Raw genomic sequence first — 8,652 nt, forward strand, 5'->3', positions numbered from 1 at the left:
GCATTATCATCATAATAATAACTCATCATCGTTATCATAATAACAAGTCATACTAATCGTCATCATAGTCATCTAACAACTTCTACTCGTTATCACAATAACAAGTCATACTCATCATCATCATCATAGTCATCTAACCAACCCTAGTTAATTGTTCTTAGAACATGATCATGAGTATCAGCTAGGACCTGCTACCCTCTCTAAGTTAAAATAGCATAAAACAACATAGCTCCTGACTCTCCATTATAGAGAATGGAGATTATCCTGTCTCCAATTTGTGGGCTTCGCACCATGTTGCCTCCAAGTAGCTCCCATGTGGTTATTCATAACTTTTTTCCATTCTTTGATTGTGAGGTGATCATCTCTTTTAGAAATAGTGTATGCGCACAATGGAGAACCGTAGGCAGACTTGGCCGTAAGCTCATGATATCAATGTCACCTTTGGTATGCATCAGATGAGGCACACAATCCTTCAGAATTTTCTATTGAAGAGAATAATAATAATGTATTAATCAATGTAGTTTAACTTTAATTAGAAGAATGTATGTGAAAGATGCACCGGTGTCAAAATAGTAAAAAAAAATCTTACCATGACATCTCCATGGATGTTGCCGTAGTTCAACACTCTGACTAGTGGCACCTATTGACCATAATGTGGAGGAATTTCATAATTCTTATGGAAAATCTAAAAATCAATAATAAATGAGACAAGATGATCTTTCTCCTCGCAAGTTAGTTCAGATCCATCAGTGTAGTAGGTTTTGTCTACTACTTTCCGTACATTTTTTGAAGAATGAAAATAAGCTGTCAATGAAAATAAGCCATCAACTATTTTTTAAATAAACAATATAAATTACTTAATAAATATGTTTGAGAAACTCACATAGGGGTAGAAATGGACGCGTATCAACATCGACACAAATGTCGATATTATCGGCGTCGATATTATCTTCGTCGATGTCATCTTCGGGATCACCAAGATCGAAGGTGACATGCATACCCTCCTAAAAACCATACGCCTTGCATAGTGCTGCCCAATTCGAGCAACCCAAATCGGAGTAGGACACCGTATTGTATAGCTTTACGTCAAAAGCATAACCATGATGGGTCCTGAGGTGAACTCTGTTTATCTCCATATTCTCATGATCTTCGAAATGCAGCTTCTCCAAGACATAACATCTTGCATGGAAGGAGATGCACTAGTCGAATTGTAGAAAGCGGAAATTACATGTTGAAGAAGCAGGAGTCATGCTTAATTACGAAAAAAGACTTGTCATCGTTGCGTACTGTATATACATCAAAGGTCTCGTCGAGCTAAATACTGAAGCACCGACCATCTTGCAGGTGAGGCCTATTGCACAGACCCTGGTTGTTGATGCAGTAGTCGCACTCAGGGATCCTATTGTCCTCAGACATTTCCTATGTTCATAATTCAAAGATTAAACTTCTGAAATTCAATATATGTAATACAAAAACTAAATAAGATCATTATTATTCATCACGGGTTGATTGTCGGTTCTGTCGAGTCTTTTTCTTGAAAACTCTCATCTAATATGGTGCATATGGTGGACACTCCCCAACAGATATTTCGACCGTCGGTGATGGTCGCTTCCCCTCCTTCTCTCGTGCATTACCAAGGTATATCACGAGCAGAAGGAAAAGGAAGTGACCCCCGCGAAAACAGTCGGGATTCTTCCTCTCTGACATTTGCGACTATCGGTAATGGAAGCTCCTACGTTCATTTGAAAGTGCATTACACCAAAATGTCTAGTACCTTGAAATGAAGAAGAAGCTCCCCTCACGACAACGGTCGAGATTCTTCTTCTCTCATATATGGTGGACACTCTCCCTCACTGTTTTTTTTAATGTCATGTATGGAGCCCCGACAGACTTAAAATCAAGCCAAAATGTCATTTAATTCGGGCAAATCCAAGGCACTCGATATTTTCTACATTCTAGCAGAAGCCATCCTAAAATTCACAGAAAAATACGGCATGATCTTTGCTAAAATAGGACATATCGAGCGCCTGAAATTTGCTGGAACGGAAATGAATCAACACTCCGGCAAAACATAGGCCACTCGGAGGTGTTCCCTGCAAACATAGGCCACTTGGGCAAGCACATATCCTTCATTTTCCAAATATTCATGTGCGACATCACTAGTAGTACACAAAACTACATATGACATGTCTAAATCTTCATCATATTTGAGCAACACTAGTACACAACACTAGATATACATGTTTATTACTCACTATAGACGATGGATGTCGAGGATGCGGGTGTCGTCGGTGATCTTCTGGGCGTCGTCGACCGGCTCGTCGGTGATATACCCTGCGCCACACATGTGCATTTATATAGAAAATTTCAAACTTGGTATGCTCATTGCATTTCAGTGGTTTAATTTTGACATCAAGCATAACTTTTTTTTACGAAACCATTTCATTTCATTAGGTCTCTCTTTCTCTCAAAATTCACTAGGCATCAACTATACATCCAAAGCTATGAACAAAATAAGTGAACTTTTGAAACTTTCTATACCTAAATTAGTACTATTTTTTTATAACGAAACTACTAACATTTTCTATAACAACACTATAACTCAACATTCATCGTACTTTCTATAACAAACTACTTAAATTTTCTATAATAACATAATACCTAAAAAATTGTCTAACATTTCTATAGCATACATGAGAGGTGCGAGGAGGGAGGAGAGAGGAGAGAAGAGAGAGGAGGATGAGGAAGTAGTAGGGCCGCTGGAGGAGAGGGAGGAGGGCAGCCGAAGGAGGAAGTGACTGGAGGAGGAGGAAGGAGGGCGCGGCCGAAGGAGGAGGGAGGAGGGGGTAGCGGCATACGGACGAAGGAGGAGGGAGGACGGCGGCGGCAATGTGGTAGCGGCGAAGGCAGAGTGAGGCAAGGAGGGGAGGGAGAAGGTCGCCAAGCGCGGGGAGTAAATTTGATAAGGTGGCATTAGCAGTAGCGCGGTCAGTGGCGGGCGCTACTGCTAAGCCCAATAGCAGTAGCGTGCGTCAGACAACCGCGCTGCTACTAAGTGTGGCCCACCTGCTGGCAAGGTACACCCATAGTGGTAACTGTGGTCCACTGATGTTGCAAAGCTGTGGTACACCCGTAGTAGTAGCTCTCAAACAAAGCTTTTGTTGCAATAGTGATCCACCGATGTGTTTATGAAACAAAGCTCTTTTTGTAATAATCATCGTTATTTTCTGAAACCATACTCTTGTTATAAAGAGAGATCGTACCCTGAGTAACCAAGATCGGACAGCTCGGGAGGTGACGGGGCTGACACGTAGCACGCCCCTATAGATACACACCACGCATGCCATATCCCATTGATGTTGACAACTATGTATATTGTTCTCTTCCAAGGAGAATCGAACTTTGTTTCCTGGTTTACTATGTATTTTTAGGGGCAAACAGGAATTAATTCTATGTATTGTTTTAACAAAAAATGGGTTTGTAGCCGTACAAAGGAGGGTCAGAAAAAATGGGATATTGAATAAAGTTCTATATGGATGATCAGAAACCAAAATAAGCATCTTTGCCGTAGGGTGGTGTTAACCATGGCAAAGCTCATCTCCGAACGTATTACCTTCATCTTTTTTTGTGTGGAAATGGAGGCATATCCCTGGCCTCTATATCATAATAATGCATGCAATCATATTATTAAGAAGTCGCAAAGTATCACAAAGTCGCCTTACAGCTCGCAAGTGGAGCGAAAAATAAAAGCAAAGTTCATGCTAATAAGCTCAACCGGAATGGCAATAAGAAGGATAAGCTCCCTAGACTCCTATTCTGTTATACGACCGCCATCCGAACCGGTTGAATATAGCCCGTGCGACCATCTCCCACTGGTTGCACCCAGTAACAGAAGGCTCCCTGGATTCCATAGGAGTGAGTAAGGACCACGTACGGATCCAAGCGGTAGCTCTGAAGATGACCTGCAAGAAAGTTAAATTGTGTTGTCTGTTAAAAATCAAATCATTCATGCAATTCCATATAGCCCACAATAGCGCACAAATTCCAATCCGAATACGTGCCGCCGTAGTATGTTCGACCCCAGTTAAGCACATTTCAAACAACGATGCAATGTCAACGGGAGGAGTAATGTTGAAGGCTATATGAATCGTTCTCCAAAGCAATTTGGCCAATGGGCATTTAAGAAATAAATGTTGTATTGTTTCATCATGATCACAAAAGCAACATCGTGGACTGCCTACCCATCGCCTCTTGATTAAGTTGTCCTTTGTAAGAATGACTTGTTTGTGGACAAACCACATAAAGATTTTAATACGCAAAGGAACCTTAATCTTCCAAATATGCAACGATCTCGGGACTGAGCCAGAATTAATCAAATCCATATAGAAAGTCTTTATCGTAAAAATTCCATTCTTAGCTAGCTTCCATTGCATGGAGTCCGGTTGATCAGAGAGTTGAACATCCATCAATCTCCGAACCAGGTGCATCCATGCATTCCATCGCTCACCAACTAGTGCTCGTCTAAATTGAATATTTAAGGGGATCATATGTAAAACTGTGCCTACGTCATCCTCCTTCCATTGCACAATGTTATACAGGGTAGGATATTGTACGGCCAGGGACGTCTCTCCTAATCACGTATCCTCCCAAAACCTTGTCGACATCCCATTGCCAACTAGGAATTTGACCCTCCGAAAGAACAAGTCCTTTACCCGCATAAGACCTTTCCAGAATGGCGAGTCTGTTGGTCTCATGGTAACCTGAGTGAGTGTTTTGGACTGGAGGTATTTATTACACAAAATTTGTGCCCACATGCCCTCCGACTCTGTCTCTAACCTGTAGAGCCATTTGCTCATGAGGCACTTGTTCTTGATTTCTAAGTTCTCAATACCGAGACCGCCCTGGTCTTTTGGTCGACAAAGAATGTCCCAACGCGCGAGACGATATTTTCTTTTGGCCTCATCTGACTGCCAGAAGAACCGAGATCTGAAGAAATCAAGTCGTTTTCGTACCCCTTTCGGAAGTTCGAAGAACGATAGTAGGAACATCGGCATACTAGTCAGTACTGAGTTAATCAACACTAGCCGACCTCCATAAGACATTAGCTTACCCTTCCAGCAACTAAGCTTTTTTTCTATTCGATCTTTGATGCATTTCCATTCTTTATTGGATAGCTTACGGTGATGAATCGGTATACCCAAATAAGTGAATGGTAAAGAACCCAATTCACACCCGAATAATTGTCTATACGTGTCTTGTTCGTCTTTGGCCTTCCCAAAACAAAACAACTCACTTTTGTGAAAGTTTATCTTTAAACCAGACAATTGTTCGAAAAGACATAAAATAAGTTTCATATTACTCGCCTTAGCAATGTCATGTTCCATAAATAGGATAGTGTCGTCAACATATTGTAAGATGGATACTCCTCCATCTACCAGATGAGGGACTGACCCCTCCACTTGCCCATGCTGCTTGGCCCTGCCAATAAGAATTGCTAACATATCGGCCACTATATTAAACAAGAGAGGAGACATGGAATCTCCTTGTCTCAAACCCTTGTGAGTCTGAAAATAATGACCGATATCATCATTAACCTTGATTCCGACACTACCCCTTCTGGACTTGAGAACCCACTTTCATGTGCATTGCCTGTTGAAGGAAAGCCCACTTAACTTTATCATACGCCTTCTCAAAATCCACTTTGAAGATAACCCCATCAAGCTTCTTCGAATGAATTTCATGTAGCATTTCATGCAAAATGACCACCCCCTCAAGTATATGTCGTCCTGTCATGAACGCTGTTTGGCTCAGTTGTACCATTGAATGCACGATCTGTGTCAGTCTATTGGTACCCACTTTTGTGAAGATTTTGAAACTCACATTGAGAAGACAGATTGGCCTGAATTGTTCAATTCGAACTGCCTCTTCTTTCTTTGGCAATAGCGTAATCATGCCAAAGTTATGATGAAACAGCTCTAAATGACCGTTAAAGAAATCATGAAACATAGGCATAAGATCACCCTTAATAATATGCCAACATTTCTTATAGAAATCAGCTGGAAACCCATCTGGTCCCGGTGCTTTATTCGATTTCATTTGTGAGATTGCATCTAGAACCTCTTTCTCAGTAAACGGTGCAGCTAAAATATCGTTCTCTTCTACCTGTAGCTGCGGAATATCCCCAATTACAGACTCGTCTAGGGACACCGTACTTGCTTCTGGATGGCCAAAGAGTTGTTTATAGTAATTAGAGATATATGCCTTCAGGTTCTCATGTCCTAGAATTGTCCCCTCGTCCTGTTCCAGCTGAATAATTTTCTTCTTCCTATGTTTGCCATTCGCAATCATATGGAAAAATTGTGTATTGTCATCCCCTTGGACAACCTTAAGCACTTTGGCGCGCACTGCCCATTTGAGCTCCTCTTCTCTAAGAAGCGCTCGAAGGCTTAGCTCAGCTTCGGACTTAGAACTTTGCTCATTCACCAAAAGCAGGGTACTTTCTGCTTTTAAATCTAAAGCTTCAATTAAACTAGTAAGTCTCTCTTTTTCTTGTTTGTAAATCCCACTTTCGTTTCTGGCCAACCACGCAAAAACCATCTCAAATGACGGATCTTATTTTGCCATCTCTCAAGACTAGTGTTTCCACTAACCGGAATGGCCCATTCACGTGCGATGATCTCCAAGAAGTTTTCTTTCTCGAACCAACCAAGTTCGGAAGAGAAAGCATTCTTATTCGCAACGTGAGTGGCCTCGCCCGAGTCTACAAGCAATGGTGTATGATCTGAGATCGCTCTTTGCATCGCATGAACCGACATCAAAGGATATTTTTGTTCCCACTCCACACTAGCAAGTACCCTATCCAACTTCTCATACGTTGGAGTGGGCAATGAGTTGGCCCAAGTAAACTGTCTACCGGTGAGTTCAATTTCTCTCAAATTGTGACTCTCGATAATCATATTAAACATCATAGCCCACCGACTATCAAAATTGTCATTGTTCTTTTCATCTCTCCTCCTAATTATATTGAAGTCACCACCGACAAGGATCGGTAGAGTCTCATCTCCACATATCCGCACCAAGTCGGCTAAGAAATCTGGTTTAAGTTCAGGTTGTGCTGCACCATACACCGCTACGAGAGACCATCGGAACCCATCCAATTTTGATCTCACCCGAAACGTAACCGCAAAATCACCCCGAACCACGTTAAGGACCTCAAGTGTTTCACATCGAACTCCTAGTAAGATCCCACCGGATCTTCCTCTAGGAGGTAAGATGTGCCAATCAAAATCAATTCCTCCGACAAGAGTTGCAAGGAATTGTGAGGTAAAATTATCACATCGTGTTTCTAAAAGTGCAATAAAATCTAAATGTTGCTCCACTGTTATTTCTGCCAAGAACCTTCGTTTAGCCAAGTCAGCTAGACCTCTGCTATTCCAAAAGATTCCTTTCATATGTCATCATGGAATTTTTTCTTAAGCTTAACTCTAGCGCTTCTACGAACTGCGGAGGTAGGATAAATCTTTCGTTTCCAGGGTCGCTTAGGCTTCTTCTCAGTACCCTCCATACCCGTATGTTCAACATAACACGAAACATTGCCCTCCGTGACTAGAGGCTCTACCGTGTCCATACTCTCCGACCCCTCCTCATCCTCCGCTTCATCACTTGGCAAAAGATTATTGCAAATGTTTTCTAGGGCTACAATTCCTAAATTATTCATGTCATCCTCATTCATGTGTTTAACTAATGCAAGGTTCCTAATTATTTCAGAGGCCCGTTCTGCTTCTAAATCCAAAAGATCATTAATAGATTTCGCTACCTCTTTTTCATTTGAACCCAAAGTAATTCCTTAGTTGTTTGCCTTATGAACAATTTCATGCTCTGAAAAATGCATAATCGAACAACTTCTATCAAACGACATACCTGTGGTTGCCTCGACATCTCGAAGCATGGCCGCCCTCTTGGCGTGCGCTAACTGCAGGTCATCAGCATCAGGCTGTTCCAGAATCCGGTTGCTGACACGCCTGCCAGACGTAACCGGATCCGGGATCCCACCGAAGGTGACGAGCTCCTCCATAGTCCTCTTCGGAGGCTAGTGTTCCCCACTCGGACGCCCATCCCTAAATGTCGGTGAAGAAGGGGTAGGCGCGACCGAGCGAGCAACCTCAGCCACAATGGTGGGAGCCGGCGACCGTGGAGCCACCTGCTCCACAGACCCGCTCCCCCCCAATCCGGCATCGTGGCGTGGAGACGACGTCGACGAGTTGCGGATCTCCTGCCCGCACCCCGCTCCAAGCTGTCCAGGGCTGCTCCGTGGTGAGAGAGCAGGGCTAGCCTCCTGCCCGCACCCCTCCCCCAACTGGCCAGGTATAGTCGAAGTTGGGCTGGGGATGAGAGCCTCCTGCCCATCATCCCCCCCAATCGCTATCGGTCCATCGGTGCCCTGTGAGTCCTGAACCTCGGAATCAACCCTCTGGGACAAAAACACATTAGGCGAACCAACAGAAGGGAGCAACACCGGTGGTAAGTCGAGCTCCTCAGGGTCATCCGCCTCCACTCGGTTGCTCCATAACCGACTAGGTGCAGACCGAGCTCCAAAAGAACTAAACCTAAGCGTGTTAATCAGTGTCGTGGAAGACGCTCCCTTGGCCGTAG

The sequence above is a fragment of the Triticum aestivum genome, chromosome 5D, assembly GCF_018294505.1.
Source record: "Triticum aestivum cultivar Chinese Spring chromosome 5D, IWGSC CS RefSeq v2.1, whole genome shotgun sequence".
Classification (NCBI taxonomy): Eukaryota; Viridiplantae; Streptophyta; class Magnoliopsida; order Poales; family Poaceae; genus Triticum; species Triticum aestivum.